The following is a 25652-nucleotide window of genomic DNA, read 5'->3' on the forward strand; positions in this document are numbered from 1 at the left end:
ATGATGAAGTCCACTGCACACAAGGTGCCATATCCTCCAACCCCTACTCATTCTGCCAAACTCATGTCCTACAACCTCCTTCCATCTGCAGTCTCTGCACTTGCCTCTGGGCCTTGACACAGGTCTCACTTCCTTTGCTGGGAAGCCTTTGCCATAAACTTCTACTTGTTCTATTAGCCTCAAGCATCTACAACAGGGAAATCTAGTTGCACTTTTTTTATGCCCACACTTCTACTGACAACCATCTCAACTGTGCTTGTATAAAAGAGCTCCCCAATGGTAGAAAGCTAATTCTATTTATTTCTACAGCAGCTATAGTGCTCATCACAAAGCCCAACATCAGGCATGTTCTTATAACATTTTGTAGGTATATAATTGCATGAAAGTTAAAACATTAAAGTTGGCTATAACATAGGCTAACTAGGAAATGAGGTTTGGATATTTCTGATAATTTTATGATGCTAAGTTTATAATAGCTTAGTGTATGAAACAAACAGAAGTGTATCTTTAATATTTTGAGGTGGACATTCAGGACATCCACTGATATGGCTGTGAGGGGTAGGTGGTATGTGCTGCGTGATCTAGGACATGGTATCAACACGCATCTTCTCCCTCCTTAAGAACACAAAATGTCCTAGTAAGAAGCATAGTACATGTTCTCATGAGGACCTCTTTCCTGTGATAATGTGTACAATTTGTTTTAGTTGGGATACATTCTGATGTAAGAGTAGAAATCACATCGACCAATCTTTCTCAAACTTTAATATGCAACAAATCACCCAGTTTTCCCATTAAAATGCAGATTCTGGTTCCATAGGTCTAGGTGTGATCCTTTCTAACAAGATTCCAGGACAGGAGCCAACTGGTAGTGCAACAGATTTCACTTTGAGTAGCTGGGTTATAGATATATTTGTCTTTTCTATTCCTATGATTCCCATGCATTTTTTATTTTGAAACTCCTAAAATATTAACACTTACAGTGATTTAAAACTAGCTGTAATAAAAATTATGGTCCAGAGATAGATGAGTGAGTCGATGCATCATCAACCTTAAACAGTTAAAATGGCTAAACCCTGTATTATTCTTATTTATGAAAGAAAAAGTGGAGAACACACTGGTATGTAGTTGTTTTGTTTCTGTAAAAGAAAGAACTTAAAAGCAACTCTTTATATACACATTTCTTCTACCAGTGCTCTTGTAAAATTCTAGGCCCCCTAAAACAAAACAAAACAAAAAATCTTTGGAAAGAAAGATAACATTCTCCGAGGACACTGGTTCCTGACAATGCAGTCCTAGGGGAAACCTAGCAGGACAGACAGCTGGCATGACTTCCTTTTTCTTTCTCTATTTTGCTCTCTCTCTATGATTCAGCTGAGCTCTTCCTATATCTTGTTTCCCCATTGATTCAGGATAGAAATTTTTTATAGACACCTAACTTCCTCTTTGGTCTATTCTTTATTTTTGTCTGTCTTTTATTATCATGCAATTTTTTACTTTTATTTATTTACTCAAGTTGAGGTAAAGGTTGCTAAAGTAAAATAAAAGATCATTGGACTTACAGTAAGAAGACCTGAGTTGAAGCCCTGACTAAACTATTATTGGATTTTTAGACATTGGAGTCTCTGTTTCCTCATCTACAAAACAGAGCTGATAACCAGGCATTGTGGTGCTTGCCTGTAGTCCTAGCACTCTGGGAGCCTGAAGCAGAGACTGAGCTAGTAAGATCTGGTCTCAAAATTAAAAAATAAAAATAGGCTGGGGATGTAGCTCAGTGAAAAGGCTCTGGCTTCAATCCCTAATACTGCAAAAACAAAACAAAATAAAACAACACAAGGAAGTGATTATTACCAGGATTGCCTGCCATGAGATTAAATAAAATAATAGGTATGAATATTCTTTCACAATCAAAAAGTTTCAATTTATCTACAAATAGTGTAAGCCAGTTTTTCATACTATTTGCAAAATTTTATTTGACAGCATAAAACATATTTTTAACTTGCTTTTTAAACAGACATGATGAGTTTCAGCAGCAAATTATTCTTTTACTTACCTATCAGGTAAAAAGTTAGGTTGCTATTCAATTAGACTCTATCTAAAAGCATAGAGGAAAAGCCAAGATGGTAGGGTTTCTTAAAATCACATCTACAGTAGAATACTCTTAATAATCTTTTCTATAGATCATATTTGAGACCATCAGTATTGTTTAATAAATATAGCTGGATTAAATCTGGCTCAAAAAGGAGTGTGCTCGGGGTTCTGAGGCCCTAGATCTAGTAGAGGATTTAAGATGCACGTGTTGAGATTAGAGCGGCGAGGATCAGGATCAGTTCCTGGGATGTTCTGCATTATTATTTCTGGATTAAGCAATGATTAAAGAAAAAAATACTTTCTAACAGCAGATAATACAAACAGACCCCACAGTCATCTTTTAATGAGAAATTCATAGCAAATTATGATGAAATAACATCAGCATCTAAACCTATAAGCTTAATAAAGATGATAAACCAAATATACTGACCTGATGTAGGGATTCAGACCCACAACTGTATCATGCCTCTTCTCCCCAAAGAAGCAGTACGTACAGCGAGGTGGGGTTTCTCCCCCGCACCCCGCATTGTTTTTAGGGCAGTACTAAGGAGGGGTCTACAACTGGTGAATGCTGAAGGTCACCAATGTTCAACCATCATTACCCAAGATAGGGAAAAGAAGTCTCAAAACTAGTAGCTGTGGGGCCTGGGATTTAGCTCAGTGGTTCTACTGTCTGCCCTACAAGGGCAAGGACTGGAGTTCGATCCCTGGTACCAAACAAGCCCAAAAAACAAAAAACCAACTAGTAGTTGTCACTGCTTTGTAATTCTGACCAAATTTTATTTTATTTTACTTTTTTAGAAGCCCCATATTTTTATTAGATTTTATTAGATGTAACCAAATTTTAGATGTAGATTTAAAAACAATGATAGATTGAGTTTGATGACTGAAGTATTAATAAATAGCAGTTTGATGGCTGAAGGTATACTTTTACAGTGTGAGCTTATTTTTTATTGTAAAAGGTTTTAATGTTAGAATATTTATAATGTCATTTCATATCTATAATAGCTCTCATTATTTCATTGAAATGTACAATTTCGTTTAATATTTTGAAGTCATTTATTTAAAAATCCTAGAACTGATCTAACTTCAGTCACTGTCTCTCAAGAAAGCCATGTAATTAATGGAATAGTGGAATAACTGTTGCTAAACTGCTACCAGATACCACCAAGTTCAAAAAGGATTCTGCAGCTTGTTGATTTTCCTGTGATACAGCTGTCATGTATAATTTCAACGTATTCTAACATCATGAGTTATGTGTCTCTAATAAATAACTCATTTTTCTAATTCCAACTTTTCTTACTAGGCTCTACCTACTAGAGAATGTCTTTTTATGTTCCTTTCTCAGATAACTTATCTCCCAGATATGGTAAAGGTTTTGTCTAACACACACACACACACACACACACACGGAGCGAGGATCAGATTTAGCAAATAGTGTGTCTTAAAGTATTTAAATGCCAAGACTTGAAGAGCTAGCCAGTCAGACTAATTAAGAGGAGGGTTGAAGAAAGGAAAAGGGATTTGCCTTCAAGAGGTAATTTCATGGATATACGTAGACTCACTAAAGCAAACCAATAATCTACTTTGTCTTTCAAGATTGGGCAGAATTCGTGAAAATTGTGCCTGGGGATGTGGGGAGGCCAGGTGAAGTTTATAACAGTACCCACACACATTCATTGATACTGTCTCACTTTTAATGATTTTCTAAGCCAAAATAGACTGACGTTCTAGAAGGACAAATATGGGACATTATTTACCTTTGTATCAGACAGTCCTCGCGCCATTTAGAACCAGTGTTTTTTATTCTTGCAAACAAGTTGCTTCGGCTATACTTTAAATAATATATTAAAAATGAAAAAGTTGGGCCGGGGATTTAGCTCAGTGGTTCCACCGCCTGTCTCGCAAGCTAAGGACCCGAGTTCAATCCCTGGTAGCAAAAAAAAAAAAAGAGCTAACTCTTAGTTTTGGGCTGGGGATTTAGCTCAGTGGTTCCACCGCCTGCCTCGTAAACTAAGGACCTGAGTTCGATCCCTGGTACCAAAAAAAAAAAAAGAAAAAGAAAAAGGTTAGTCAGTTTCCCTAAAAAAATTTACCTCATAATTACCTAAAAATTAAACAAATATCTAGCGCACAGGAAACCTACATTAATGAACTGGTAGATGCAGGCTAAAGAAATAATATTTTTGAATCAAAAAAATTCTAAGCAAATTGCGTCCTTGGAAATTAAGTTGGCCATTAATCTGAACTTCAAATTGATAGAAATTTTCATCCATTTTGCTTCTGAAGCCAAGGAGTTAGCATGTATTTTAAAAGTTTCTGTGAGTTTAGCTGTCTCTTCACTGGGGCTGATCTTCAGATTTCCCCTGAGCAGGAGGGGTATGGAAGAGCCTGTGAACAATCAAGGGTTATCTAGAATTATTACAGACAGCATTTCCATTTATGTTGTGGAATTCAGACAAGATCCAGAGCGTTCAGGATGGTATGGCCGTAGACTTATATTGTGGAATTCAAAGCACAAGAAACAACTTTAATGCCAGTTAATAACTGACAACTTTACCAAAAAACAGTATTTCAAAAAAAAAATGCAACAGAATATACTTGAAAAAATTGCATAGCATTTAAAAAAAAATCTCACAATACAAAACTTCTCAAAAGATAATGGGATATAATATCTATTTATTGATAACAGGGGAATTATGAAATGCTTATTCAAACAATTAGGAATATTCTTGTCAAGAGTAACTAGTTTTGGGCCGGGGTTTTAGCTCAGTGGCACTGTGCCTGGCTTGGAAGTGCAAGGTCCCAAGTTCAATCTTTGGTACTGAAAAATAATAATAATAAATAATTTTTTTAAAAAAAGTAATTAGTTTATTTGGGGATTTTTTTTTGTTTCCTATTCACCTCTCACTCTGTAATGTGTTGTCTACACTGCGATCTCCAAACCTCTTAGAACTCTAATATAATGTATCAGTTTACAGTGAAATGAATATAGTAGTTAATTGTAGTGGATGAAATTGTACATTTCAAATCTTTTGCTGGTTAATTATTTCAAGGGTGTTTTGTGGACAGGGCTGATTAGCATGGCATGATTTTTGCTTTGTGTTATTTTTAGTTCATAATGGTTATCACCTCTACCGTGTGTTGCTGTTCAGTGACCATCTAATATGCTGATTAAGAGTGCTTTCACTAATTTATGAATTAACTGATAGTCATAAAGCTTAATTTTTCTTGATGCATAAAAGTAAATATAAATAGAACTTCTGATATTTCCTTCTGATACCATAATGGGGCATATTGTGCACCACAAATGATGCAAATATGAAACCCCCGTTTAAAGACTTTTGTAAGATTAACATTATCAGAAGGATTACCATAAGCAAAGAGAGATGTCGATATTAATTGAAGGAGTATCCCATCTCTTCAATTTTACTCAATAAACAAGTTTTTAAATGTGAATATTCATTGGGCCTGCCTTTGCAAAGAAAATCTCAGATATCCTGTCTCATCCCTGGATGTCAAATTTTAGGTCTTTTTAAATGCAGATGAAGGCATAATGATTAAATAATTTGTGGAGACAAATCAAAAATAAAAATTTATGGAGTATCCAAGTGCAAAACTACTTCTTCAAATATTAAGAATTTCAAGATAGCAGTAGCAAAAAATTCAACCAAGCATGAGACCTTTCTAAGTGAGACCCTGGGTATAACTTATGTTAAAAATATAAGAAACAGCATCATCAGAAAAAGAAACTAAAAGAGAGGATAGGTTGTTCAAAAAATGAAAGGAAGAAAGGGATAAATATACATATCAGGTCTCCCTAAAATTTTATCTTAAAATAGCCTGATTTCTATCTGGCTCTGTTAGTAATTAACATATCTTTGTAAGATATTGGCTGATATCATTTTGCTTTGATTCCTATTGCAGACATACTTTCATATTCATAGGAAGCTCAGAAAGATAAAATTACCTTAGAAATTAAAGGTATCTTTTTTCAGGTAATACTTTACTTCTCTGAGAAGTCTCAGTACCCTGGGGCCTCCCCCACTGCTCTGGTCATCTCTTCTGTAACCTACCTATTATTTCAACTACTCGTATCCTGCTACTTCAGTTTGGAGTGTTAAATTTCTATCCCTCATTTAAGAGGCAGTTTTATTTTTCCATAAAAAAGTAATAGATTTTCATAGTACATTCTGAAAACTTCAAAGGATCACCAACAGGACAGACATACCAGAAACGGAGGCATAGAGGGCAATGGTCACTGGCTTTCTCTGGCACTTGAGTGATGGATGTTGTTAGCACTGTTGTTTCCAGTCTCTGTTATCACCGTGGCTACAAATATCTCTTCAGCTACAGACAGGATCTACTTCTGAATCAGTCCAAATATGTTTTTGTTTGTTTGTTTTGTTTTGTTTTTTGTTCTGTTTTGTTTTGTTTGAGACAGGGTCTGGCAGCAACCCTCCTTCCTTACTCTCCTGAGTGCTGGTGTGAAAGGTGTGCACTACCATGGCCAGCTGAATCAGTCCAAATTTGAAGTTTTTGATAATATTGATGAATTTTAGTGGATTCTATAATTAAACATAAAGCTACAGGATTTACTAAGTGCTGTTATCATGTGTATCATGTTTAAATCAGCGTTATGAGATATATATACATATACACTAGTGTATTTATTATGTGTTTTAAATTTTTTAATGGGATAACTCAAATGTATCAAGTATGTTTATGTTTGTGTGGGTTTTTAATGACTGATAATTCAACTGCATTTTATTACTGAAATAAAACGAACAGTGATTCACTTGGCAACGCCTTTGAGCTTAATGTACACATGACTTGAACTCAAGAGAGTCATCAAAGCCATCTCCAAGGTGTGCGTGGACTGCTGCAGATCACGTTTCACTACAAGGTGCTATAAACTGTAACCATCTACATTCCACTGGGCCCTGAACACTTACAGTATCTAAACTGGAAAAAAACATTAAAAAATAAACTGGAGAACCCAATCCCAAACAAACTAAGTCCTTTTTCATAAGCTTTTCCCTCTTGGACATAATAATTGCAAGTAAATACCACAATGCTACCCAGCCCCCTCTTTGTGTTTGCCGACTATCTGAATGTGGGATTGATGGTTTTTGCTCATAATAACTTGCTTATAGCTCCCATGTTATAATTTTTAAAAAACTCATGGTGATGTCAAAAACAGGTCTTTTAAATTATGAGTTCAGATTTTACTACTTGTTTTAGAAAATACTGAACGTCAGACTCATTTTATGTTCATCTGTGTAGGTAAGGATACAGGGGATGGTGTTGGTGATTTTTAGCTATTGACAAAACACACATTTCTTGAATACAGTCCATACTTTTGGCTGTGTCTTTGGATTGTGGAATAGATGTTCACTAAGCACACAGCTGGAAGAAGAGTATTTGCCTCGATTTTCTATTAGAGAGACAAAAGACAGATAGAAAGTTGTACAGTCTCCGTTTACTTTAGCCAGTCATTTGTTACATTAGCTGCAATCATTCCAGGTAGAAAACAAACATGCATGCATATTAACTTTTTTATAATTTGATCATTATATTAAAAAGTCTCCATACTGCAGAGGCACTGTCTAAGAGTTCTGGTCTAGTGAGTTGATTTCTAATAATGTGTAATCAGGTTTTAATTGAGTTCCTTCTAAACTTTAGCCCCATTATTTCTGAAAGTGTTTTTCTCTTCCTATAACCTCAAAAAGGCATTAAATTGTTTCAAAAGAAGAATTTGATAAGCTAAGTACAATTATACTATTTTACTCAGCCACATTTTCCTTTTTTAAACAAAACATTTATTTCTTAGTTTCTGCAAGTGATACTAAAATACTTCAGAGAAATATATGAAACATTAAATATATTTCCTCTTTGAATTTATTACAGTAAAAAATTACTCATGAAAACTAAGAACTGTTCACTAGCTTACTAAAATAAATCTATTTTCAAAGAATCTAGAAATTAGTGAAAAAATGATGTATAATCTTGGAAGTTTTTAATATTTTTCTTATAAAGTTGAGATCTATAGAATTTAAAGTGAAGTTTAAATCAACTCTAGCTTAATGAGTTCCTTGAAAAAAACCCCACTGTAATAGAACCCAATTCTCAGCTGTTATGTGGTCAAATCTATTTCTTTATTCCAAAGGAGAAATACCTACAGAAAAATATTGCTAGTTTGATTTTACTCCACACTACTAACATTTTTTCCCTTCAATGTTCAAAATGCAAAACAAGCAACATTTTGTTGGAGTTCATATGTATCATGTACACTTCACATCTTTCAAATATGTCAAAAGTGTAAAGTTCATGGATTTGTTACTTTGCAGTTTTTGGTAAAATAACAAAAGGAAGAGGGGAGGTGTGTTGGGAGGTTGTCTTTAGGAAATGAGTGCTAAGAATACACCTGCTTTGGCACTGGCTTGGATACCTGTAGGGTATGGAAAAGCAAATGTCAGATGTGATCTCAGAAGTGTCGACAGATATATGAATCTGCAAACACAGACCCACACTGAAACAGTGTGGGCTTTTTTTCCCCCAGAAATATAACTGAATTTATGATCCATATACAACTGTTTAATGCAATACAGTATCAGCATTCTTGTTTTTCCACATCATACCATGTGCTTATTTTTTGACAACAGTAACAGAGTATTTACTTTCCTTCCAAGGTGGAAATTAATATGGAAGTGTAACTGAATACATCCTAGGTGTCATTTCAGTTTCCATGTGCCTAGAGAGGAAACATAAAGCAAGGTTTACCCCAATTTAAGGACATAAAATACAAAGCTTTTGAAAAGTAGTACGTAAGTACTGAAAGAGTTCAATTTTGGAATCAGTTTTTAAAGCAATGATTCAGTGCAGTTTACTTTTTTAACTGCTCAAGAGTGCTGTGGTTTCTACTAAATGATTGTGAACTGACAGGGGAAGAATAAACATATATATTCTTCAAAATAATCATTCTGTAACAAACATTGTGAGGCTCTAGAATTTATTTCAACGTCAAATGAACTAGTGCAATGACTTTGGTAGGTTGTGCTTGTCTTTGACCCCATACAGATGTCTTTGGCATACACTTTCTTCCTAGGTATTGGATGACAACTAACTCACAACATTCATTACTCAAGGGGCTGCTCCTCTGGGTGCATGACTCTCCAGAGCAAGGGCTGATGCAAAGACAGAAAGGGGGAAAAAGTGAGAGAGAAGGAGGGAGGAACTGCTTGGTCACTAGAATCAACCATCTTATTCTTGAGAAAGTAAAGAAGGGAGACTAAAAGAGTTTGAATCAGCTCCAATTATGTGGAATTCATGCATTGCTACAATGCTGTCTGCTAGTTCAGGCATCATCATTTCATTTCCAATATCTATCCATCCTTTGTTATTAGTTTTGTTCTAAGTTGTAATTCCTTTTTTATGTAACCAAAACACAACCAGTTCTGTGATGAAAATTCTGATCTCGAGATAGGCTGCTGTATAAATAAACAGGGAGATAACTTACAGGCAAAGTTTATTTCTACCTTTTTCTTCTTCATGATTTAACAGTTTTAAAACACCCCCCCCACACACACACACAATACAGTCTGCTTGTTAAATCCAAGGGGAAAACCTAAAGTCTGAATTGGCAGGTTCATAACGTCAATTGAAAATGTCTCTGCATTAAGTTATATGAAGACAGACACTGTGGCTACTTCAAATGCAGTCCCTCCCATGGTACTGCCAAGGTTATGACATTAGTCTTTTTTCTTTAACATTCACAAATTTACCACATGAATGTTAAATAGACCTAGGACAAATAAACTGAAGGTGCGGGGCTCCCTTCATTCAGTCAAGGATGTTTTTCAATTATATATTTTGTTACATCCTCAGAGATAAAAGCTGTATCTGCAAGTGATTAAAAGATGTTTTATATTCATGGTTTCATTTCTGCTGAAATAAATGTATAATTTAAACCACACATAATTCATAGCAATTTAGGCCCATTACAGAGTTCTAGCTTCTTTTTATGATAGTTACTAATTAAAACAGAGTGTTTCTGTCACGCTGAGCCTAAGTTTTTGACATACAGGTTTAATGAATAAAACGTCCTGACACAAAAATGAAAACAATAATACAGACAAGGCTGCAAGCTGTTATGTTTCCAGCGTGTGGTAAAGATTAAGGACAGTCACTGAAGTAAGAATTGTGTGGAGGGGGGACTTGTAATTCCTTTCTTTTACAGAAGGGCTTTTGTGAAGAATTTGAAATAGTACTAATTTCTCTAGCTTCTGAGTTCCTTATTCCCAGTTGTCCCCGCCCCCTACACTAAGAATTTAAACTCATAAGAATCACTTTTAGAGTGATTCAAAATGATGGGATATTTTAATATAATCCTACATATAGGTTTAGATTGAAAGTGGGAATTGGGACCATAATTAATTACGTTGCCAAGTTTTTTTAAACTTTAAGAAGACAGAGTGAGGAAATGAGACATTTCATGAGACAGCAACCTTCTGTAACTTTAGTAAAATGACAGTATCTCTTTGACATTTGATTAATTCCATATGCAGAATGAGTGCAAGGAATTAATACCGTTTTGGTGTTTTCACTTTCTAAAACCACTGTAATAAGAGACTGACATAAAATCAAACCAAATGTAAACATAGTCCTCAGTGAGGGCTACGGCCTTATTATCACTCTTAATAAACAGTAATGAATAATAATAAATACCGACCCCCTTGGTACCCCAGTCTCTACACGCATAGCCCCACTCGTAGCCATCCATCACTTTCTTTTAGGATAATAAAACAATTCAATCCCATCAAATCCTCAGCAACCGCTCCCTTGGGAGGGATGTTTTATCTCTACTTCTGCAGCCCAGGGAGGATTTTACTTGTTTGAAGGGGGCGGAGAATGGAGCCGGGTCCTATTTATTCCCATTGATGACTCCCCTGGTTCTCACAGACGCTCGGGGACCGGTGGGAGGAGGAGAGGAGGAGGTGCGGAGATTCCCTCCTTTAGCAAAGAAAAAGGGTTCAGCAAGCGAGGCGGGCGGAGGCGGGGTGGGAGGGGAGAGGGCCCTGTGTTTGGGGAGAACAGCAACGCAAAGATAAAATAAGTTCTCCTTTGTAATTTAGAAGGATTGAAAGATGAGAGAAGTAAACACATTTACCAACTCAACTAAGTTGCTAAAAAGAACTCTGGAAAACAAAACCAGAAACATTTGCTCGGTTCGTTTGGCGCTCAAGGTCTAGGTTTCAAGGAGCCGCCCGTGGCCGGAACAGGAGATGGACAGCGCCCAGGGCGAACGAGGCGGAGAGGGGAACCGCGCGACCTGGTGGCGGCGACGGCACCGAGGTGCCCACCTCAAACTCCGAGGGCCTCGGCCACCTCCGCAGGACTGGTGCGGGGACTGCAGGGCACTCTCACGCCTCGGCCTAGCGCGGGGGCCCTGAGAGGAGTGGGAACCACGGGCCCACAATGAAACGAAACCGCACCTCAAACTCGGCAGTTTGCAAAATGCGCCCCAGGAACCGCGGGGATCTGAAAGTGCTCCTGCGGGGCGCGGAGTGTCTGGACCGCCACGGCGCTCAGCGCAGGAGGGAAGGTGGCTCAGACTCGAGCGAACCTCGACTCGCGCGCCCACAGACGGGGCAAGGTCGCGACACCCGGTCACCCCAGCTGGCGCGGGAGGGGATGTCCCCGCGGTGGATGCCCTCAGCTCCTGCGAAAGTGCGAGCCCCTCCCAGGCCACCCTGCTCAGCACAAGAAGTTTCCATAGCGATGCTCGCCTACCGCGCAGAGAACTGGCGGGGAGTCCGAGCTGCAGGAGGTCCGCCGGGAGAGGCCGAGCGCCATCCCCGGCCCTGTGGCTCCGACCCGGAGCTTCTCGCCCCGCACGCAGGCTCCCCGAGAGCCCAGCCCCGAAGACTTTCTCTAGCTGTCGGCACAAGGCAGGGACTCAGGGGAGGCAATAGCCCATTCGGCAGGAGGGCAAAGTGTGTGTCCAGGCCAAGTCAGGGATAACGGATCTGGGGCTCCCCGACCCCGCCGCATCCCGGGAACGGGGTTCCTCCTCTCCCTAGCCTGCGCACTGTCTCTTCTAACGCGCCACCAAGACAGCCTTAAAACGTTTAGAAGACCTGCCCCGCGCTCCTCACACCCGACACGCCTCTGGATCGGGCGCCCCGGGAACCTGGCTGGGCCCTTCCCAGTTTGGGGGTGAGCGACCCAATCCCCGATCCCGGAGAGCTCTCGGGTGGAAAGGCCGTGTGATGCCAGGTCCCGAGGTGTCCGACCGAGGAGTCGGGGAATCGCCTAAGGCTTTCCTCTCTCTACTTACCTTAAAATCAGTGTGTTTGTCCTAAGGGGAAGAGGAAAAATCCCTCCCCGAGGTGTGGTGTGCGAAACAGCCCGCTTCCCGGCTCCTGCCGAGATGCTTAGCACCGGTATCCAGGAACCACAGGGACCGGAGGGCAGGGGCGGAGGCAGATAAAGGAGCAAAATGCAGTCGGCCCAAGTGTCCCAACTTTTCGGCCCGCTCTGCAAACTTCAAAGGCGGGCGCAGGGCGGGCGGCGCGCGGCCGCCGAAGTTGTTGCGAAGTGGAGCGGGGAGCCGCGCGGGGCCGGGATCCCGGGCCGAGCCGGCCGGCGGCGCGGGGTCGTCTTCCTAGGCGGGAGCGAGCGGGGCTGCAGGCGGAGGATGCTGCGGCGCGCGCGGGCTGGACCGGCGGCGGGGGCGCGGCTCACTCCGCTCCGCTGTCTCCAGGCTCCGGGCGCGGAGTGTGTGTGCGCTCCGAGTGTCACCTCCGGAGCCCGAGCTCTCCCCGCCCGCCCCGCCGCTACCCGCCCGCCCCTCCCTCCTCTGCCCGCTGCCTCCCCCTCTGTCCCTCTTCCCTCCCTCCCGCTGCGCGCCAGCGTGCGCACACACACACACACACACACACACACACACACACACACACGCACACACGCACGCTCGCTCCTTCCCTCTCTCCCTCTGCTCACACACACCGCCCTGCGACCTGGCGCTCTTCAAACAGGACCCTCACGGGCAGCCTTGCGGGGTACACATCTCTGTCCTCCCCTCCTCACCACCCGCGGAAAGACAGGGAGGCCTCACGGAGACCCTAGCGAAGCTGCAAAGCCCTCGCGGGCCCTCGCCCTGTCAGGGAGACCCGGGTGCACAATAGAGGGGACCTGGAGTGGACTGGGGGCGGAGTGGGGAGGACGTGTGAAATCCAGAGGGCGGAGGGTCCAGGCGGAAAGCAGAGTGCAAACTGCTTTCGTGTCCCACTTCCCTCCGTAACGCCTGCCTCCCACAGCCCTCACTCAGGGACGCGGCCACCTCGGCTCAGCCCTAGTCCCCTCGGGCTGCAAACTCCCCGCTCCTGTTTTAACAATTGAAAAGCGGCCCTACAGGACCAGTGAGAGGAGTGTGTGAAGCCATTAGGGCAGACTAGGTAATTGTGATAAGAAGTTACCTAATTAGCAACCTGGCTTCAGCGGAGGAAAGCAGAGAAGGGGAAAAAAAGTACTGAGTGATTTAGTGATCTCATTTTCGCACTTAAGATCCTAGTTTCCATTAAACCTGGGGTTTCAGACTCTAGCGTTCTTTACAGTTTTAAGTTCTAAAATTATTAAGGTATAATGACAATACTGCAAGGATAAAAAGCACTTGCCCCCTTCTCATTTTGTTTGTGACATGAAGATGATAAGGTGGAAATCAACCTTATGAGATCATATTAAAAACTGTGATCTTTTGGTTATGCACTTTAAATACCTCCTCGCGGACAACACTGATGTAGCTGCTAAAGTTTTGTGGCTACCAGATGAGGATACTGGCATAGGTGGCCTCAGGAAACCGCATACATGCCACAGAGTAGCTTTGCAAAAGCAGTTGGATTTTTAAATGTAGGAAGAGACATTTAAGATCTCTGTGCACCATAATTTTGTTTTCAAATAAGAGGATGACCTGGGGGGAGCACAGCTCGGATCTGAAGAAGTGACTCCGGCTTAAGAGATATGGCCCAGAGTAAGTCACTCCCACGTTCCTTAACAAACACTTAGTGAATTCCTACCATGTACCAAGTATGTCTTCAGGGCTGAGGTTTGGGGAAAGACACAGTACCCCCTTTTAAGAAATTCAGAGGAAGGCAGACAGACAAGCATAATTGAAAATGTGAAAAGCACTGTAATAAACCTTTGTGTGTGTCCAGTTCTGTGTGAGTCTGGAAAAGGAAGCAGCTAACTCCTCTTAAGGAAATGCTGGAGGTAGAGATTTCAGTCTAAGCTCTGAAGGACAAGGAAGAGAATGCCAGACAAACATGGGTGGGGGCTGGTGGACATTCCACAAACACAAGTAAGGGAAGAGGTTGGGCAAGTGTCAAAGTACTGATGTGTCCTGGGAACTGGGAGAAGTTGGGTGTGGCCTGATGCAGGAGAAGAAAGCAGGGCCAGGCTCTGGGGCCCAGACAGTCAGGTCTTTCCTGAAGGTGATGGGTGTTTGGGGATACTATTAAAGGTTCAAAATAAGGAAAAGCCTTAAGGTTTTTAAGCACTATCAGATTTGGTGTTTTAGAAAGCTTCCTCTGGTACCATTGTGGCAGAAAAAAGGAGAGGGAGAATGCAGAAGGTTATTTCCAGAGGAAAAAGCTAGGTCTGAGGGAAAGCAGCAGAAGTGCCATTTGGGAGGGTGAGACAGTTCTTGAGATATTTAGGAAATCAAATAGACCGGGATTGGTGATGTATGGAATACAGAGAGGAAGAGGGGTCTAGACTGGGTCCCAGTTTTCTGTCTGGGGCAACAAGGCAGGCAATGGTGCCATTAGTCAAGAAACAACAAGAGGGGCAGATTGAGGAGCCTAGTGAGTCCTGCTTCACTTTTGTTGGGCTGGGGGTGCTCATGTGATAACTGAATGGAGGGCTGTGTAGGCAGCCAGAAGGGGAGCTCCTGGGGGCAGGTCCACACTGGAAGGACATGCCAGGATTCAGGGGTTTGGCACAGCCAGTGGAGGAGGAAGGCAGCTTTGAAGAGCAGACTAGAGATGGAACATGCCAGGACACTGATGTTGCAGGTGTGGAGAGAGAAAGAGGAGTCTGCAAAAGAAAGATGAAGACCAGAAGGGAAGGAGGAAAGCAAGGAGTGAGCAGCATTGATGAAGTCAAAGGAGGATGGGACAAGTGACCAAGGTGGAATGTGGCAGATGGATCAAAATGACCAGACTGAAAGGTGATTGCTGCTGTTTACAGAATGTCTCAGTGATCCTGACCTACGTGACAGCAGCGCATGTTTTAGGTATATGAAGGATCCAGACAATAGCAGAGAGAGAAAGTGGGATTTGGGGGCAGAAATCATGAGCTCATTTACCTCACAGTTAGGCCATGAGACGGGGGGAGAGGGAAGTATTTTTGTAGTAGTTGTAGATTTGTTTGTTTTTCCTATGTGAGTCACCTGGTCTAGATTGCATGATGTGGAGGAAAAGTAGGTGGAGAGGGAATAGCTGAAGGCCAAAGAGGGCAGGCAACTGTATCCACTCCATAAATTTCACAAGAGTTCAGATAAACCTGCAATTGGTGTATTGCTTGAAATTGCCATTAGAAAGAAAACACATTTTGAAGGCATTAAAGTGACTTGTTATTAACCTAGTCCCTTCACCACAGACCTGTGCCTAAGATAGAAGTTCCAGAAGAATTCTGTGAAGGGTATTTTTAATGGTAATTTCTAAACATGTCTATGTTTTGAACATCAGGATTTGCATATACCAGTATGCCCTTTCTTCTCAAAGAAAAAAAAAGATGCCATTGGTGAATCCAGTGAATATTTATAAATGCGTTTTCAGTGTGTTCTGAGAGACTTGGCCAATATGCTATAGTAGACAAAAAACATGCATTATTTAGCCAGACAAACTTATATTTAATTCTAGACTCTGACAATTATTTGCTTTAAGACAAAACTTCTCTGAGCATCAGTGTTTTTTTTAATATAAAAGTGGAACAAATTATAGCTGACTTACAGATGTTTTATGAAGTTTGGGTAGTATAAAATATTCAAGTGTTTGGCAGATATTTGCTTATTTGTGTTCAAACTTACTTTTCAACTGTAATATTCATAAATATTTAGTAAATTGGAAAAAAGCCCCCAATGACTGTAAAATTAAGAATGCAATTTAAGCCTATTTAGGAGAACTCCAATTCAATCCTTATGCCCGCAGTCTGCAGTTCTCAAAGTGTGATCCATGAGCCCCTGGGGGCTCCTCACATACTTGCTTTCAGGGGAGATCTGTAAGACCAAAGCTATTTTCATATTAATTCTAAGACATTCATTTGCTTTGTTTTTCCCCGTTTGACATTTGCACTAATGATACAAAAACAAGGGTAGGGAAATGCCTCTCACCTTAGCATGATCAAGCAACGGAACCAAACCATCCTCACAGGTTTTTTTCCCTGCCACCAATGTCAGTTCCATTGATGTCTTTCATGAAGCAATAAAAATATCCATTTAATTAAATTTCAACCCTTGACTATGTCTTCTTAATATTCTTTGTGGCAAAATGGAAAACACATAAAGCTCTTCTGTTGTATACCCGAGTATGTGCAGTGTTTATCCTGAACTAAAACACTTGGATAACTGAGTTGTGAGCTAAACCATTTGCTTTTTTCATGAAATATATTTTTACTTGAAAGAACAACTGACAAACTATGGTTGTTCAGACTTGATTGAATGTTGGCAGACCACTGTTTTTTTGAAAATGAGTGAAATGAAGCTATCACTTCAAGGTAAACAAGCATCAACATTTATTTGCAATGAAAAAATTTGAACAGAATTTAGAGTTCATGTATCTGCCACCATAAGCTTTATAGTTTCCTGGTACCTATAGTCTTTTCTAATAAGATTATGATCATTTTAGTTAATGTGCTTTTAGACATTATACAATGAAATGCATCAACATTTGGAAGATTTGCATAACATAGTGAGCAATATTTTCCAAATGCTAATAATGCATGATGTTATAAAATTATATGTGAATGAAAGATTCATACAAAGTACAAAATAGACCAATAGATTTTAATGTAGCCCAGTGTGAAACATTAACTGATGTGGTTTCATATTCCACACTGAAATTATAAGGTTTTAGAAATTTGCCACTTGTTGAGTTTTACACTCAAGAAAAGCACTGAAGAAAAAGAATACCCAGAATTATTTTTAAAGGTTATTTAAAATACTTCATTTTTCAACTATATGTATACAAAACCGAAATTTCCTCATTCACTTCAAACAAAACAACCAATTGAAACAGATTAAATGCAGAAGTGATATGGGAATCCAGCTGCCTTCTATTAAGCCAGACATTAAAGAGATTTACAAAAATGTAAAACAATGCTACTTTTCTCATTAAATTATTTTCTCTGAAAGGAAAATATAACTATTAACATGTAGTAGGTTTACTGTAATTATTTTGAGATAATAAATATTTTAAAGATATCTGTTATAATTGTAATATATTTACGACTGCTAGAAATAACAAAATCAAAAGCTCTTTGGAGTCCTCAGTCATTTTTAAGGCTATTTCTAAGAACCTCTGTCAGATGGAATCGACCCAATCATGAAAATAAATTAAAAGATCACCATAAGCTTATCATAATAGTCTGTCTCTAGACTGGCTATCATTAACTAAAATGTATTTGCATAATATATTTCTAATTTTACCCAAATGTAAACTTAATTCTAAAGACTGGTATACTCACTATCTCTCCTGTGAGGACTGGGACAAAATACTGACGAATGTAATCCTGTAAATCCCGAAGCTTGATAAAACAGTGCTATAGACGTGGCCATATGAGTACCTTTTGTCTGTCAGTTCAGTTTCAATCCTCCTAACCCACTCTCTCCATGGCAGGAGTTGTTAAACAGTTTGTGAAGTAGAACTTTAATGTCCCTTCAAAATTAATGATTACCTCTAATTTGATGACATATACATAAACAGTGACAACAAGTCTCAGTCACCTTTCATTCCTCATGACAGCATTTAGTCGCTTAATAAATATTTGTTGAGCACCTTTTATAGACCAGGCCCCGTGCCAGCTGCTGGGAATGAAGGACTAAGTGAAGCCTTTACTTTGAGGAACCTGAAGTCTAGTGGAGAATTAAGTAATTTCCATGTGTTATAAGGGAACAAATGAGACATTGTGCAACTCCATGAGAGGGGTGCAAGAAAGGCATTGGGAAAGGGTTGTTAAAGAAGGTAACATTTAGGGTCAGGAATGTAGCTCACTGGTAAAGAGCTTGCCTAGCATGCAAAAAGGCTTGGTTTAATTCAAAGGAAAGGATTGCCACCTTGGGTTAAAGGATGCCAGTAGATGGCGTGGTGGGACACAACACACCTGTAATTCAGCATTCAGCATTCAGCTGAGGCAGGAGGATTGAAAATTTGAGGACAGCCTGAGAAATTTAGTGACTTAGTGACCCTTTCTCAAAACTATAAATAAATAAATGGGATGGCAGTGTGGAGTAAATGAGGCTTGAAGAAGGAACAGCATAGACTTTGACATATTCAGAGATGCTTACAAAATTAACTGTTATCATAAAAAATTTTCAACATGAAGATAAATATATTTTTGTTGAGCTTCATTTTGAGTAGAATGATTTTTAGTCATCATAGTACATATAAATTAATTTAAGTCAGAATTGGAATTATCTTACAAAATTCCTCAGGTTAAAAAGAAAATATTAAAATTTTATAAAAAATTTAAACACAATTTGCATGGATTACCAAAGATTGATTTAGCACCTCTTCACAACATTCTTAAATTTTACTTTGTTCAAGGTACTCAGTTCAGTGCTTTGTGTGAAGTGCTCACTGCAAAGAAATCAACGATATAGTATTTGCCAGGAGAAGTCTGTAAAATGAGATTAAACTTATTTTTTCCTTCCCTTAGTCACTGGATTAATACACATTAAATTCTTATTACTTTGTAGAACCTTAAGATCCATTATGAAAAGAGAGATGTTCCCCCTGCCCTCAGAGAGCATAAAGCATGACAGTGACATGTAAGTTGGCTTTCAAATATCACTCACGGCATTAGACATCAAACGATAATTGTAAGTAGTAAGACTTATAGGGTATAACTTAGTTGCCACTGGGAAAGTTTGAATTGGTGGAGAAAAAGGTGAGAGCATCAAAATCAGAAATGGTACCCAGGAAAGGGTCACAGGAAGGAAATACCCAGATGCATGTAAGAGGCAGTAGGTAGATAATTTGGCTGGGATGGATTTTGTTGATGGAATGCACAGCAGAAGGTATAGGATACATAGGTTCAGCAGATTAGAGGCACTACATTAGAAAAAGATCTGCTTTATTCTCTGGGTGGTGGGTATATAGCTAAGTGTAAAAGTAATAAAGCAAATCCCATTGCCACACTTAAGAAGAGCTGGTAGTTTGTAAAAGAGAAATTCTTTTCACTGTAATTACTGGGCCCTGCTTAAATAAAATCCTTATTTGTTTCACTTCAAAGAATATATGCACCCATTCATCTCATTTCCGGTGAACATTTTTATTAATCAATGTATTATATTTTATCAATTATGTAACAGAAAAACTCAAGTGTTTTTTTAATATTAATTGAAAACAGCTTCTACTGTTCTAGAATCAACTGGACAGTGGACTATCAGCCTGTGAGGTCCTGCTCTAGTCCAGGCTGCTTAACCAAGTCAGCGTGATCACTGTTTCCAGTATCCTGCAGCATATCAATGACACAGTGTGGCAGACAGCTCAAGTCTCAGCTAGCAGCAGCACTGTGAGGGCACTCAGGCTCTGTGCACCACACACACACACACACACACACACACACACACAGACACACACAATGAAAAAAATACTGGGCTAGTGGAGAGTATAAAGAGAGCTGAAATAAACAAGGGTAAGCCTGTATCCTTAGATAGAACAAGTTGTCTGGGACTGTGTGATAAATAAGTTCCTACAATTTGGATTCATTTAATAATTACCTTATTTTCTTCATCCCATGGCTTGTTTAGGCACAGCAGAAGAAGAAAACTCTTTCATGTGAGCAGTTTGGCCCAAGTTCCTCATAGTTATGTGCCAGTGATATCATACTGCCTTAAGCCCACACAGACACAAAGCCTGGTTATTTTTTAAATGTTGTGAATCTGAATGGACTCAGATGTAGTGGAAAGAACACAGGCTTCCAAGCCAGAAGTCTTGGGTACAATTTCTTACACTGCCACTTAATACTTTTAGAACTGTGTGAATTTGGAAAATTATTTAAGTTTTCTGAAGCTCTGCTTTCTCACCTGTAAAATGGGGACCATAACATTTCCCTGGTAGGATTATTATCAGGAGTAAACTATTTTGAGTACATAAAATTCCTGCCATATAATAAGTACTAAATCACTGCCAGTTCTTATTCCTCGGATTCAGTTTCTCTTAAAATACACAAAACTTTTGCCTTGACCTAAGCAGAAAATCATTTGCAAATGAAAAACAAAAATGAATAGAATCATTCAAAGCCTGCTCATTAGGGTGACCAAAATGATTAATTTCAGGTTTGACAAAAGGCACCAAATCTAATATTCTTTTCTTTACAAATTTGATCTAATTTATGCATAAAACATCAAGTGAAAAAAGACATGTTATTTACTCTTCACAAATGGGGAAACTGAGCCATGGGGACTTTCGTGGGTGAGCCAAAATCAGAGCTTCTTTCAAGTCATTCCAGAGCCTCTGATATTGACCAACTCAGGTGGCCTGAGATACTGTTTGGGCCTCTCCTAGCACAGCTCCATTTTTGTATCACAGATCTCATCATCACAGATTAATTTTTCTCTTGGTGATGCTGTCATGATAATTTTTAAAAATAAATTTTACCACAGAATTTGATTTGGTGGCTCCTTGTTGGGACTTGCAAGAGCAAATCTAGCCACATGTACTATTTTCACGAAAGTGAGCCTATTCATCAGCTCTACCCACAAATCTTCCAGGTCACAAGTCTAGAAGATTAAATCAGAGGGAGGTAGAACAGTCCAAACTGATTTAGCACCTTGAGTCTTCTCTTTTATTTGAAAACCATTTAAACTCTGTCATTGACACAGTATGAGTCCTTTCCTAAAGACATTTAACAAACTTGCTTGTCCATGAACAGCATTGTGGATAAGGGGCCTCATATAATTTTTAAAAATCTTAACATGCACAGCTCATAAAACGTAGGCATGTGATTAAGTATTATACCTTTTATTCAACCAGTTTGTTTCTAGAAACTTGTTAATCTTAGAGTTTATTTCCTTGTGGTTTCTGGGTGCCTGCTATTTCTACTTTCTGATCCCCCTGAGAGTCATCTCCAGGAGATATTACTAGAATTCCTAGTTGCAGGATGTGCAACTGAAGGTTTCATATTTCTTATCAATAAGAAACTTTACCCCAGGCAGTGCTTTTACTTTTTACTTTTGGAATGGATTCAAGGTAGTCACTTTCAAATGTGGAGAATGAACTAAATAAATGAATAATAAGCAAAATCTGGTCATCTCAACATCCATTGCTACTGATTTCCTGGTAGTTTAGCACATAAAAAGTTTCTCTTCAAAAAAATAAAACTTTTCTTTAATAGGATAGAATTATTTTAAAATTACATTAAGCTTTCCAGTGTGTGTTATCAGACTTAAATATATTAAATTCCTTATTAGATTAAACCAGTTAACATGAGATTCTTTTACATTTCTACTTTTAAATATCACATCTAGGAAAGAAATGTGTTAATATTTACTTCATTGTGCCAAATTAGATTCTAAGACTAGATCAAATATGAATCACTACACTATAAAATTCAAAATCTGTATGTGGAACATAATTAGAAAGAGGATTTTGTTCTCATTTTATGAGTGTAACTTCTCAACTCTATTACACTCTGTTAAAGAAAAAATGGCATTATGTTGGGTCATTTAAAAGGAGCGGAGCCATTTTTTTGGATAATAAATTGTAATTGAATCACTGAATTATTTTGGGAAAATAGTTTCCATACCAATAGAGTCTTATGTGACTGTGAAAACTCTTGGTTTAATAAAGAAAAAATTGATTTTCCCTAATGTAAGTTTAGATTTATATAATCTAAATCCTCTTTATTCCTTCAGTTTAATACTTATATGTAATTCTCTCTTCAAAGAGCATTGAATTTTTCTCTATTTGCTTTCTAGTATTTTATCAGCAGATTCCTACATTTTAAAAACAATACATTTTCATTAATGTGGTAATCATGTTATGCTATCATTTCTACCTCCCCAACTTAAATTCCTTAGTCAAAATTTGAGGAATTCTTATTTTGAAGAAAATGTAACTTTAGGGGTTGGACATTTCTCTGTAATTAGAAGAAAGTAACATAATTCAGATAGGCTTGAAACTCAGTTCAAACGAAACATTATACTAGAACTCCTTTGTACTTTTGTCAAAACATTAGAGTCATTTTGATTTTGAAAAATATTTTCAAAGACCTTCTCTGTGTGGGAAGTTGCACATCAAACTGTGAGGAATGTGTAATCTGTATTAAATACAGAGTTTCAACCAAGAACTAAAGATAAGCATATATCTAATCAATTCTAGACTAGAATTTTTATAATTTAGTTTGAGTAAAAATGTTCTTGAGGGAATAAGTCATACAAATCAAATAGGATTCAAATGTGTAATTAAATTCAATGTGGTAGCATCATCTGACTCTCTTCATCTTTGCATCAGCAAACACATTTACAATCCCATTTGCCCCTCTTCTGTATTTCAAGACAATATTGTGGGGCATAATGTGGCAGAAGATATAAAACAAAATGAAGAATAAAGGTGATGTGTAATAAGAGATAAAAAGGAAAGAAGAGTGAAGAGAACAGGAGATAATGCCTAAGAACTTAAAATAATGATGAGAATAAAGACAACTAATGAAATCATTAAGGTTAAGGGTAGTCAAGAGCATGGAGACAGAGGATATGAAAAATGAAGAAGGCAGAAAGGGGAAGTAACAATGATTAAAATGTCATATGTACACATACCAATTCCCCAGGATGATTGTAATTGTTAGGTGTCACAAACATATACCAATAATAAATATATAACATAGATATATACAAAAGAGGAAAATATATGTATATATATAATGTATGTATGCATATAATGAATATATATGTGTGTATATATATATATATTGAAAAAATGAAGAGGGCAATAAAATGAGGAGCAAGTGCAAGCACATTGAAGCACTCACAAAGTCCAAGAGAAAAGGATGCCATGTAGCTTAGCATCAAAATTATAAGTGGTACCAGGAAAAGGGGTTCTATAATATAGGAAGTATGGGAGAAATGGGAAAGGCAGAAGACAAAGAAAAGAGCACAGAGCAGGGAAATGAAAATGCTTCTTAGCTTTATATCAGGATATCTGTGGCATCATAAGCCCAATATTTGTGAAATGAGAAAACAAAATGGACTAGCACAATGACATTGATTGAAGGGAAGAGTAACAACATAATTGTAAGAATTATGATCTTTCTACTAGTCAAGAAATCTTCAAACAGTTGCTTGATTTTAATGGAACAGAAAAGATGATAGAAAGATTAGGCAGGGAGGATCTGGAAGAAAGAAGTAAAAGAAGATAAAGTAAAGTTTGTGTATTTGTACCAAGTGGAATTTGAGCCAATTTGCCTTAAAGCAGACTTTCCCAAAAATTTCCTATATTTAAACACAGCCTCTTCTAGTACTTACTTGATTGATTTGTTTAAGCCATAGACCTTCTTTTTACTAAATAGCTTATTTTAAAAGGAAATTATCAACCTAAGCAGTAATATCTGTTTCATATGCTGGTTATATTTTTCCCCTCATACATGAAAAAAAATCCTTACTTCATATATGTTATGGAATCATCTTTTTTCTTTTTATGCATGATGAGTGAGCTACTCCTGGGCTAGGATGATTGCAGGAGGGTTCTTGTCTGATGTTCCGTAGGGGTGAGAGCCCCTGAAAGATCTAAGGAGGCAAAAAAAAAAAAAATAGAGTAGTGAATAATGAAGGTGGACTAAGAAGGGGTAGGGGCTGGGGAAAAGGTGTCAGACATGGAAGAAGAGCTGGAGGGCTTTTCTGGTGATGAGGGGAATAGGAGTAGTAGTGACCAGAAAATGATGATAGGGAAGAGGCTCATCAAGAGTTTCAGGCAGAGCAGGTGAGAAACAACAGGCCCCTTGATCCTGGTGAGGAGAATGAACACTGCCACTCTACCCATTTTGTTGTATTGGTAAAGGCCATTCACAAACCTCGTCCAGATTTTGAAAGTAAGGAATTAGAATTTACCTCTAATGGGAAGAACTTCAAAGAATTTGTGACTACTTTTAATCCATCACACCTTGTGTAGTCACATGCTCAAAAGCTGAACAGAGAGTCATCATTACAATTTAGAAGGGCAGTATTAATTTGGAATACCATTTGTATATTCTTTTGAAGACATGACATGTTGGGACTGAGCATTACAGAGTTAGGTAAGGTAGAAAAGGGAGAGAGCTACACTTTTATTCTAATTTACGTTCATGCTGATCCTGCCTGACATGTACACACAATTACATAAGACTCATACACTTACCAGTCTAGGGGAGATTTCTTGCACCATCTTGTTCAAATGAACTAGATAACAGTTTTTATAATATGAATGGGAGACCCAAATTAAAGGACAACTTAATTTATTTTAACCTAGGGAAAACACAAATGCATAGGATTCCTCAATGGTCAACAACAACAACAAAAACAATTCAAGGATCTTAATAAGCATTCCATACATGGTAGAAGTTTTTTTCACTTCAGAATAGAAATTTAAAAAGGATTTATATCTTAGTTAATTCTTACGAATAATGTGAGTTATGTAATGTGATATTTTAAAATTCTTCTCGTATGTTACTGATATGTCAAAATATTGGAGAGAATATTATGTCAACATTCTATGCGCTAATGTTTAAGACATCATGCAAAGTTCTCGGGATTTTCTAAAGCAATGAATCAATTTTCATTTTTTAACTCATTGCTAGGGTTTGAATTTTTTTCACTTGATTTTTCAAAGTCTAAACATGTATGAGATTCCTTTTTAATTTTATTTACTATTTTATAGTCAGTGTTAAGATATTTTGCTCCACTTTGACACACTCTGTCTGCGCTGCCTGGTGGTACTGAGGACGAACTGTGAAAAACACATGTCTGCTTTGCCAGCTGCTCCTGGTCAGGGTCTTTCAGTCAGGGCCAGGGAGGGAGAATGTGATGCTGGGGGAGCGGGGAGCATTTCCTCTTCAGTGCTTCGTGTCTGATTCCTGCCCCCACTTTTGTTTCCTGTTCTTATCTGTCTTTCTGTAGTTCCTTACTTGGCAGTAGCAGTGACAGTTTATCCTTTTTCCAGGCTTTAGACTCAGCCTCATCACAACCCCTCAGAGACATCAGCACCAATTTACCAGTGTCTTCTCCTCAGTCAGAATCTCTTCCACAGCTCAGAGACAACAACTTTAACCTAATGATTCTTCAGCCTCAAAGGATAGTTTCAACTCCACAG

At 38.7% G+C, this 25652-nt stretch overlaps 1 protein-coding gene across 2 annotated transcripts in view; it reads right to left on the reverse strand.

The window, feature by feature from the left end:
- Ndnf (neuron derived neurotrophic factor) overlaps window positions 1-12876 on the reverse strand; it is a 36154-nt gene extending 23278 nt beyond the window's left edge. The window contains exon 1 of one of the 2 annotated variants that reach the window (XM_004854923.4): window positions 12428-12876. The gene's annotated coding sequence lies outside the window, so the exon portion shown is untranslated. The remainder of the gene's footprint in view (window positions 1-12427) is intronic. The other variant, XM_004854922.3, reaches the window with a different exon arrangement.
- Between the last annotated feature and the right edge of the window lie 12776 nt (window positions 12877-25652).

The sequence above is a fragment of the Heterocephalus glaber genome, unplaced genomic scaffold (assembly GCF_053883595.1).
Source record: "Heterocephalus glaber isolate CG9 unplaced genomic scaffold, H.glaber_assembly_v1.0 deba00001586, whole genome shotgun sequence".
Lineage (NCBI taxonomy): Eukaryota > Metazoa > Chordata > Mammalia > Rodentia > Bathyergidae > Heterocephalus > Heterocephalus glaber.